Raw genomic sequence first — 11229 nt, 5'->3', positions numbered from 1 at the left:
TTAACTTGGACGTAATCGCTCCACCTGGATATAATTTTATTTTAGATTTAGGTAATTATTATAATAAAATATTAAATTTAAAAAAGTAATTTAAAAATGTACTTTTGTTATTTTATATATCGTATCCGTCTTTTTTTATTTTTACATTATTAGATTCATAAGTTAAAGAGGAAGCGGGTATAATAATCAATAAATGGTTTAGCGAAGAAGCAATTATAGATTTGAAAATTTAGAATATTTTTTCTCGCATAAAAAATAAGAATTTAATCTTTTCGTATTACAAAAACGGAGAGATTATTGATAAATCTCGGTTTTATTGATGTCGAGTGCTAATTTCTAACGTTAAATCGCGATTGAGGATTTAAATTTAATGCTAACGTATCGGGAATAGTCGTACGACAATGCGGAAGTTTGTTTATATAAATGACTTTTCTTCCGTTAATCAAGACAAAAGACTTTAAATAAATAAATAAGATTTTCCTAAAAATTAAACTCAACTGAATAATTTTGTAACTTTGCCTACATAAATTCAATTAATTTCATCTTGATCATTATAAAAAAGAAAAATCGATTTAAAAATTGTTAGATGTTTCTTAGATAACAATTTTTTTTTCTATTTTTGTTCATCCCGTAGAGATGTTTTTTTTTTGCATCAAAGAAAAGCTGATTATTCTTCATAAGACGAATCGTTGACCTTAATAGAATTTCCTAATACGATTTTACGTCGTGCGCGATTACTTTATGAAAGTTTTTTAATATTCAACTATAGCAAAACATACCGATTCTAGATAAGTGCAAATCATCAGTAAAATGCGTTTTTTAAAGCTACATTGTGGTCCAGATTTTATTATTTCCTGTTTAGAACTAGCATATATTAAATATATTCTCTCCTCTTTAAATAAATGTATAAAAATGGACCCTATTCACAGAAAATTCAGCGAGGACATTTGACATGAGCCTTATATATATATATAGGATTTTTGAAAATACTTGTTACAATTATTCTTTTTACATTTTATGTACGATAGGAAATTAAAACACCTTTATTTATTTTTTGCATTATAAGCGAACCTCCAATAACGGTCACCTCCCAACAATCGACTCCTCTAAACAGCGATAATTTTTATTGGAAACATTTCTTTTTGAAATGCGTACAAAATACCTCCAAACAATTGTCATTTATACTTTTCCTGCTGCTGTTTTATATAACATGGGGAAAGTATGGCGATCTGTCAAAAAATGATCCCTCCAGACTTTTACAGTTTTGGGTCCAGGACGCCTTGAAACGTTGAAAGATGCAAAAAAACAAAATCCAAAGATTATTTGTATGAATGGATGTGTGGGTGGAGAGACAGGATTTTGTTCACTCTCTTTGAAGCTTAATAACTCCTATGTTTTTTGGTCGAAAATTTCTGAAATTCTGTTGGGAGATTTGTTTGTTAGAGAGATTGATACTATTAAATTTGGATGATTAAAAATCATGGGAGGATAAAGGTGGTTGTGTTTATCTTCAATAGGGTCAGACTTAACGACGATTTTACTTCTTATTAGCATTTACAATTTTTTTTATAGAACACACTACTATCCTCAAAATTAAGCTTATTGCCATCTTAAAATAATTAATAATTATAAAAAGTTTTTAAAATAAAATCTAATAACAGGTGGCTTCACACAGAATTTTATTTATTGTGATTGTATTTTAAAAATAGCTTTTATATTGTTAATCTCACAATAGCCGGGAAAGTTACGCAAATCGTTACTGATTTTTTAAAATAACAAAACAGCGTTAACAAGTTAAATTTTATTATTTAAATATATATATATATATATATATATATTATGGGCTTCAAAAAATAAATGAATCAGACAGTGCCAGATTGAGAAAAATTCGGCCACTAAGCAAAACTTGCGACTTGAGACTGGGCCTCCCAAAAAGTTAATAATAATAAACTTCTCTATTGGCAATTAGTAAAATTTTATTTATTTATTTATTTATAAGTAAATTTACAAATAGATTTATGAGACACTATCAGATTCGAGAATTGGACATAAGTCCGTTTCTGGATCCTGGCCTCTTTCAACCTCTGAGAGACCTTATGTAATCTTGTCGTTTTAGTTGCTTCATAACTTTTAATAGATTGTCTTAGCGGGGGTTGGCATTTATAATCTCGGAGGCTTTGTAGTAAACAATTGAAATATAATAATTAAAAATGTATTTATTTTTTAAGATAATTTCTAAGAAAGTGCATTTAAAATGTTCTTGCGGAATAGAATAGAATTTTTTTTAAATTTTAAGATATAAAAACAAATAACCGTTATACACAGTCTAAAAACAAAGCTAACTCTTCGTAACACCTGTTTTTAAATTAACTTCAACTAATTCTAATTATGTTTATTTGATTTACTAATCCAAAATTATAAAAAATGTTGAAGATTCTTGATTTTTATCACTCATTAATGCATTAATGTTATCATTTTTTAAAATATTTTAAATAACAAAGTCCAATAAAGAAAATTTCAGAAACATAACGAAGCACTTGCGTTATATAAAAATTTAGAAAATACTTTTTGTATAGAGTTTAATCATTCTTTGAATCCAAAGAAAAACAAAATTTCATTTTACTTTAAACATTTAAAGGATATTAAAAAAGTAATAAGAGATGAAATAACGGTTGTTCGATTGAAGATATTTTTTTTAAATATATTTTATTTTCAGTTATTTCTAATGTGGCACAGCAAATTCTTTTAAAATTCTATTAAATGAATCTTTATTTTATCTATAATATTTAGCGAATAAACAAGTTTTTTTACTGACGTATCGTCTCATTTAATCAATTAATATATTATTTAAATTACTTTATTAATTGTATAATCGATTGGGAAATAATGAAGTATAACATGATTTGATAAATAATTTATTTAGACTTCATAAAATTTGAAAGAATCTCTTATTCTCTATCAAAATAAATAAATAAATGATACTCGTGTAACGATTACCTTTTGCCGTTCTTGTAAATTATATTCATGGATTATTAATCAAATTTTCAGCTCAATTTGTCGTTCTTAATTAGACTACTGTCTAGAAAAATGTTTCGAAAATTTTCGCAAGAAAAACAAAAATATGATTGGTCTTTGATAACAATTTCAACCATCAGTAAAACACTTATTTATAGAAAAGTTAGAGAACAAGATAAATGATACTTTTTCTCTTAGTTCATCGATAGAAGAAAGGAAAAGGAGAAAACAATCATCACCTTTCATAACCGCCTGTGGAAAACACTAAAAATTTTCCTTTGACCTTTTAAAGGTCGAAGAAAAATAGCTGTTAACTCCTCCATAAGTGTTAGTAAAAAGTAATAACTATTTTCTTTCTCTCTTTTTTTTTTATATAACTTCCATCAAAGAATTATTTTATCCACGAGTTACTTTGCAGGACTAAGTTTTAATCATAATTTGTCATCTAACTAGTAACAGATAACAATTTTTTTTTATTTATTTTTATATATAAGTTCTTAATTATTTGCAGAATTGAGTATAGCGTGACGTACACGAAATTTTTTTTGATTGAAAGATCAGTAAGTATTGAGCTTCTAGCAATAGAAAAAGGATGTTCTAATAGAAACTTAATATCGTATCAATCGATAGAATTCGCCTTTCTAAAAAAATTATTATTTTTTTTAATTTTGATTTAATTGATATTTTATGCTTAAAACTATTCAAAAATACATAGAATATTTTCAACTATTTAAGAAAATTTTGCAGTGATTTTTTTCCCTGTTGTTAGTGGATATTCTTGTTGAATAATTCTTTTATTTCATGATCATAAATCAGTATTTAAGAGTGTATTGTTAACGAAAACTTCATACGCATCAGTTCTAACTATAATTATTGCTGAGAAAGCAGCTGTAACAATTTTACTATGACTTTAATTCACTTTTACATTCAGTGATACGTTTAGTAGCGGTAGTTATAATGCACCTTGAAGCTCGTTATATACTTAATAGATACAATATACATAAACCAGAAATCAGTTTCCTATTAGCCGAATATAATGATTTAGGAATCATTTTCAACAATCGACAGCTATTCAAACAATATATCCGTAAATTAATTAAATAATCTACCCGATCAACTGGGAATTTTCTGCAGGCAATATCTCCAATTACTTTACTCTAAGAATACTTCGCTTCACTATTTTTCAATTTAAAAGAGATTATCGAATATCAATACGTCAGTTACAGTTAATTTTTTCTATAAAATGACGACAAAACAGAAAGTAAAGTTTTAAAAACATTAACACACTGACTTAGATTTTCATAAAGATTTTTTAAAAATTGTAACCCAATTATTATATTTAATACTTTATTGCTTATGCAAAGTATGCAATTAACGAAAAAATAAGAGAATGTTGCTAGATGATTAAGTATCTAAAGTATTAGGTCTATAATAAAGTAGTAAAAAGGTCAGGGTTAAACTTAAACTTGTGTGGCCCTAAGCTATAATATATAACAGGCTCTTTCACTTCACTAAATAATGATACATTAAAAAATATGGGGCCCTAAGCTGTAGACTCATAATGCAAGACCAATGCTGGTTTAGATTACACGCAAATCCGGCTCTGAATAAAGTAGTACTGTAATACTTATTATGAAGTGGGTAATACTTTTATAGGGGAAAAACTGGTGACAATTTATAATAGAAAAATAAATTATAAATAAATATTGAAATTCTTGAAAATAACTGAATTTATTTTATTCTAACATTGATTACCTCTGAGAATAGATAGTTTCTTCACTTATTCTTTGCCAAATCCATACGGAAAACACCAGTTTTTTTTGTTTTGTTTTGTTTTTATAAGTCTGAATCTTAAGGTTTTCTTTATAGTCTATGTAAATTATACTTTCTACGTTAATTTAGTGTATGCAATCTGAAATCTCGGAAAATATTTTTTCTGTAGGGTAAGAATATTCTTAAAAATGATTAAAATAATATGAAACTTGATAAAGGATTTGTAAATTTAAAGAGGATTATAAAACGCTTAATGTTTAAAGTCACTAATTAGAAAATGGTTTTTTATACTACGGTTTTTTTGGTAAAAATATATCATTTTACTATAAATTTATTTTGATTTTATACACTTTAATCATATAAGAAAACTAAAATATTATTAATGACTAAATGAAAAAAAAAATCTAGTTTCTAATAGTAATGCTGATAACCGTTTATTTTAAGTAATTTTTTAGCGGTTAATACCTTATTTAATCCCTTTTATTGTTACTTATTCTGTTTAATATTTGTAAATAATCAAGTGATTGGTCGACTCATCTATAGATAGAATAAGCCACAAAATGAACAAATCAATGAATGAACAAAGGACGAATATTGTGAACTATGGACGATTCCAAACTCAGATCTTAGGTTATAAGTATAAGAGATGGAAGACTATACGAAGAAAAATTTCATCACTCCTCAGCACTTTACTGCAAACAATCCTTTATCTTGACATTTTAGTCAATGGTAGTTTCGATTGAATTATAACTCATAAAAGAATAAACAATTTTTCAATAGAACCGGACGATTCTTTATTCGTTTATATAAGTGATTCGTTCATTTTAATTCGTCCATTCGTAAACTTTATAACATTACGGAGAGGACTTTGTCTACTTCCTACTTATTAAACTTTAGAAGCTTTATCGCTTGAAATCGATACGCGTCTTTACTCGTCGATAACTATAAATTAGCCTTAATAACTTTAAACAAAGAATGTAATATTATCTACTAAACGCAGATTTAAACGCTTCAATAAATATTCATTTTATTTATTTATTTTTTCCAGCCAATTTTACGTATCTCATTTATGAATTAATCGGATTTCGATTTTAATTTTCAGATTAAAGTAATGTAGCGTAACCTGTGTAACACGGTTATCAAATTTTCAAATCAGTAGCACGTGTTCAAGACAGAATTAGTCATTAAATACCGCAACACGAGAATTAATTAATAAATATAATGATACGATGACATTTAAATGAATAAGTTTAACTTAAAACAACTATTTTTTATGTCTCAGATTTTCTAGGTAATTGTACTCTAACAAATCGAATGAAAAATTAATGATATTAGCCTAAATTATGTAATTAAATTAATTAGTTGTAATTAAGGGACATCGATATAACAAGTATCTTAAATATCTTTGCAAAGCAAGATAGGGTCGTCCATTAATTACCGTACAGTTTTTGGGCCATTGTTGACTCCTTCCTTCCCTGTTGTGTACAAAGGTTTGCTATACTTGTGGCAAACTCTCTCTTCTTTAATTACGTGTACAGTACAATAGTACAATAGTTCGTGGACACTCCTAACATTGAAAAAAGGTTCTGCAAATATTTTCTAACTGATAGTTTTATTCATATGACTAGTAAGTAGGCTTAAAAAACAAATTCGTATGCCACTTATACCATTAAAAATGTCCACGTAGATAATGCCTCGACTCTCCCTCACTCCTCGTGTACAATGATGTAATTACTTTACGTGACTCCACTTCCTCTTAAATTTTACTTTGTAATTAACGACAACCCCATATGAAAATCTACTTTGTTATATGAAAAATGAAGACATAAGTAGAAAAATGATAAATAACATAGATCATTTGTATAAACACTACTGATACGTTCTTTTGGTAAGTGTAATGCACGCCAATTTGACGTAATTTTTTGGACTTGCTCGTTATAAAACTGAAGTAATGATATCAAATTGATGTAAAGGGTGCGCTATTATAACTAAAGGAATAGACCTCGTATATAATAAAATTAATATAAAGATATGAGTGTTTTTCTGCAAAAGTTAAGAATCGTTTGGTTCATACTAAAGTTTGTCATCCAGAAAAATTGGCATAACGACGAATTCTTCGTGATTATATGCGACTGTTTGATCCGTACAATACAGAATTCACCATCATAGAATCAGAGGTCAAGTGTTCCCAAGCTAATATTTTGAGTTCAATTCGTATTGGATTTATCAAACAGCTGTATAGTCTTCCTCGTTTTACTCCTAATTATTTGGTTCAAATGGAATGTATGTTATTACCTATCTCATATTATTTTAAATCAGATTCCTTCCTTTCGGAATGTTATTCTGGAAGATCATGGTTTGCTTCAAAATTTTGCTCCTGTGTAGACTTGTTATTTAAGTTTGGTCTGTACTAGTAATGGAATTGATTTTAATTTTCTGTTTGATGTATACAACATTTATATAATTAAATGATAATAATCTATGCAATGTAAATAATATTTTTAATAGTAATTATAATAGTTTTTACAAAAATTTTTATGTCAATTTGATGTAATTCTTTGGACTCTCGCGTAGTCCTAATAATGACGTCAAAGTAATGACGTCAAATTGGTGTTGTGTTTGTGTGTGTACAGTAGCCTATATGTTTCAATAATTTGAAAAATTAATAAGTACGTCTACAACTGATAGTAATACGGATGTGTATTTTAAATATATTCACCTAAACTATCACTTGTAGATGTACTTATCAATTTCAGAGTTACCGAAATTCATAACTTCTATTGTATTTCCAGTATTACTTTACGCAGCATCTGGAAATACAATTACATATTAAGTGGTAATTATCTCTATTTTGAAATGTAATATTATTTTTCTACAAAACTACAAGTTATTAGCTTTCAAATAATGTTCAATATATTCAGTTTCAAGTGGTATGATATAATGTAAGTACCGAAAAAAATGCAGAATTTCATAATTTAGAATCAAGATTATTAAGCAAAAATTACTTGACAGAAAAGGAGAAAACAGAATTAACTTTGAGATGATGAACAAGATGATAAATTCACGTTGTGCTCGGTTGGGTGAGAAATGTTTATCAGGTGCACCGTTTGATTAATATCCCTGCATAACGTCAGATGGTGGTTAATATTATCAAAATGAAAAAAATAAGATATATTATATTTGATTATATGATATATTTTAGTCTGAGAATTATATAAAACTTATAATGCATTCAAATGTAGATCGAATATTACAATTGATTGGTTGTAGAGTAGTTACTAGTAAAATGCAACAGAGCGAATGGAAATGAGAAACCAATAAGAGAATGTTAACGCTAGCGTAATCTATTTGTCACGCAAATGCTTGCATTAATTTACATTTAGGGAAGATCGTAACACGTAAATTTTACCTGTAGAATAATTACGACGGATTTATCTCTACGAATTCTTGTATATTACGAATATGATGCGAATTGTTTTATGTTGTAATACAAATAACTTACGTTGTTATATTGATGTCTCATCATGTAGATTTTTCTTCATTGGCCCTTTATTTTAAGAATGAAATCCACGTATCTAAAATTCTCTCTATGACATGTCACGCGAACACGTGTATCCTTGAGATTTTTTCTATATTAGTACATTAGGTTATTTCTAGTAATAATCAGGCTACTAGCTAATCTACGACGTACTCAATTCTATTTAAAAGCAACAAATCTACATTTATTTTTAAATTTTACTTTAGAATTCAATATATAGATTCAATAGGTATGCAAAATTATTATCTAGTTCTAAATATCCATTGTCTAACATTATAAATTGGCTTTGATTACCAAAAAATAAATAAGAAATTCGAATATGAATTTTAAAATGAATATATTTTTAATTACTTGTTAATTCGATTAAAAATAATGGATTGATATATCCGATAGAAATACAGTCGAACCTCCAATAACAGACAACGCTAAACATCCGCCATTTTTTATGTTCTCTTCAGTGAACGTTGTTTAGAGGTTTGATTGTATCTGTAGTCTCTTTAAATATTTGTTCTTCGATTCTACTCTAAAGAGTGAGAGGGCATATTATTCAACAAATAGGTGAATTAAAATGTATTAATCAGCTTAATCTTACATCAAAATAAACTTTCTCATAAGTTTACAAGTTTAAAGGTAAAATTGATTTCTTTTCAAATGCCATTTTACTATAAAAAATGAATGTGTAAATGATTGAAAGCATTAAATTTTCAATGATTTCAATGCTAATTATAACCGCACATAATTATGCTAAGATCGTATTAGTAACTGTGACTTACGTATTAGTAAATATTCAAGTAATTTCTTCATACCATTTATTTATCATAACATTTGTTATGTTTAAGTCCCAGCAGGTGTAACAAGTAATTTATATAGCATCAAAGTTTTAGTTGGGCTGCAATTTGAAACAATTGTAGTCCTATAAATTTCCACTGTCGTCTCTCTTTCTTTCCTTAATCTTGGAACGGAGTTATATAAATGAAATAAGAAACCAGATATTGAAACCTTAGGGACAGGAGGTCCCGCTTGACTATATACGAACTTCCGATTCAAACCGAAAAAGTCATGTTATTTCAATTCAAAAATTTTCCCCTGAAAGGAGTTAGATAGATGACCGGCACGACTCTATTGTTAAAGGAAAAGTATGATGTATAGGGGCAAGTCACTGGTAATGTGAGATGGAGAGAATATATCTTAAATTAAATAAATTAAAAATATGATTAAAAATTACAGCCCAGCATTGTGACGATGTCACAATAAATTATTGCTCGTTTTATTTAAACGCAGTTTTTTTTAATTGTAATTCAGTAAAATTTCTTGAAATTTTTAAATATTAGCTGTTTTCTTTTTATTAATAAATATTTATTTTAATTCATAGGCAAACCTCTCTAGTTAAGTCTCATGAAACAATTCCATCCTCAGCTAATCATGAATATTAAGCGTTGGTTGTAACTACATTGTTTATAATCATTATGTAAATGGAGCTTTAGAAATTAACTAAAAATATATAAATATATCTCCCCCAAAAATCTTAAAAATTTATCGTTTCTCTTTTTACTATCTTCCGATACTGGATGTACTTTTACATTGTTAATGTATTTCATAGTTTATTTGTTAATCACATTTTCCTAGCTTAGCAAAATATAACCACAAATAAATATAAATAATATAACATTGTTAAATCTAACTATTCAACTTCCTCCAACAATCAAAATTATTTTAAATTTAATGATAAATTAGAAATATTTTATTATTTATTATTTGCTCTTTGATTGTTATTAATCGGCGTAATCGTTAAGCTGGTGCAATTATTCCAAAATTTCTTATCTGAATTTTTAAAACGTTATATTCGAACATATATTAATTATTTATGTTTTTATGTTTTAACAAAATAAAACTAAATTTAAAAATTTCGTTCGAATCATAAAAAGAGTTTATTTTTTATAATAATATATTGAATTCTTGTTTTTTTTAAATGTAAAAATGTTTTTCGATTATTCAAAATTTGTCATCATCATCTTAGCTTACAACATTCTGCTGTCGAGTCATCTTGGTAACCCTCCATCTTATTCAATCTTCTCCTGTTCATCCTCTCAGTCTCTTCCTCTTCATCTTGGTAACCTTCCATCTTATTCAATCTTCTTCTACTGTTCAGTCTCTTCCTCTTTTCCTCCATCGTTTTTCCTTCATCGTTCCTTCCTCACCTTAGTCTATTTCTGAATATATATATCTTTGAAATTATTCGTAGTATTCTTAACATTTAAATTTTTCACATTTCAATTATATACAGGTTTACATAAAATTAATTCTCGCTATTTACTCTTCCAATTTATATCTTTTAAAGAAATTATTCCATGCCTTATGCTAGTTTTTAAGATATTCTTTCATTAGATAAAACTGCTCAATATAAAAGTTAAAATAAAAATGATTTTGCTGGAATATTTCAAAAATAAAAATTTCTTCGGACTTTTTCAAATATTTTACTCGTATTAAATAATTTAAAATTTTATTTTAATATTTGATAACATTTTAACCTCTTTTCTTGATTATTTCTTTCTCCTGAGAGAAGCTGCTCTGTTTTTTTTTTTTTTTTTTTTTTTTACTCTTTCAATTACTGATTGAAGATACCTTCAAAGTGTTCAGAATTTTTCAGAATTTTGAATTAAATAACATGATTTTCGAGTTTAGAATTTCAAATTATATCAGTTCTATTTATAAGCTTTCATTGTCAAGTTATCAATAATTATATCTCCAGTTAACCAGATCGATCACTTTAATAATTATCATTCAGAAATAATCAGTACTTAGTTTCGATTTTTAAAATTTTTAACATTTAAAACTTTTTATTGACTTTTTCTGCGAGAATTTTAACTATTTCATAATTAGATTACAACTATTTCATCTTAAAT

The sequence above is a fragment of the Centruroides sculpturatus genome, unplaced genomic scaffold (genome assembly GCF_000671375.1).
Source record: "Centruroides sculpturatus isolate CEXI.00-Female unplaced genomic scaffold, Cexi_2.0 scaffold167, whole genome shotgun sequence".
Lineage (NCBI taxonomy): Eukaryota > Metazoa > Arthropoda > Arachnida > Scorpiones > Buthidae > Centruroides > Centruroides sculpturatus.
This window is presented reverse-complemented; position numbering follows the sequence as displayed.